This window comes from Sinocyclocheilus grahami, unplaced genomic scaffold (assembly GCF_001515645.1).
Source record: "Sinocyclocheilus grahami isolate Dianchi unplaced genomic scaffold, SAMN03320097.WGS_v1.1 scaffold1258.1, whole genome shotgun sequence".
NCBI lineage: Eukaryota > Metazoa > Chordata > Actinopteri > Cypriniformes > Cyprinidae > Sinocyclocheilus > Sinocyclocheilus grahami.
The window spans coordinates 210,425-210,963 of record NW_015506437.1 but is presented as its reverse complement, the minus strand read 5'-3'; positions in this window follow the sequence as shown (position 1 = coordinate 210,963).

Below are 539 nucleotides of genomic sequence, written 5' to 3'. Positions count from 1 at the left end.
AGATTGAGGTCATCTTCGGGTTACAGCTCGCGATGTCTGTCCAGCCGCGGCTCACAATACAGTTCAACGCGACACTTTTACATAACCGCTCACAAATTCCTTACACCATTTTTTAAAAATGAAAAACATAAAATAAAATAAACATAAAATATAATCGAAATGTAAACCATCAGTCAGAGGCGTATCTATTTCTAGTTTTTTGAAAACTTTATGTAAACAGTTTTTATCCTAGCAACAAAAACGTGTATCTAGATCTTAATTATTTAAAGCTTTATGACATTGTAAATGTTACACTATCTGATGCTATTTAATTCTAATGGTTTTGTTCTAAAATTGTAATTATTGTTTTATAGCCGACCTATAAACAGATTTACAGAACAACAGGTCTCCACGCGTTCAGCTGTTCGCTCCTATATTTGCTCAACTAGAAACATTTCATAATTTCATTTAAAAAATAAAAAGTTATGATTTCTAGATTAGTCATCTCTATTTTAAAATGTTCCGTTAATTTAGTTCTGATATGTGTGGAGGTCTCGTTC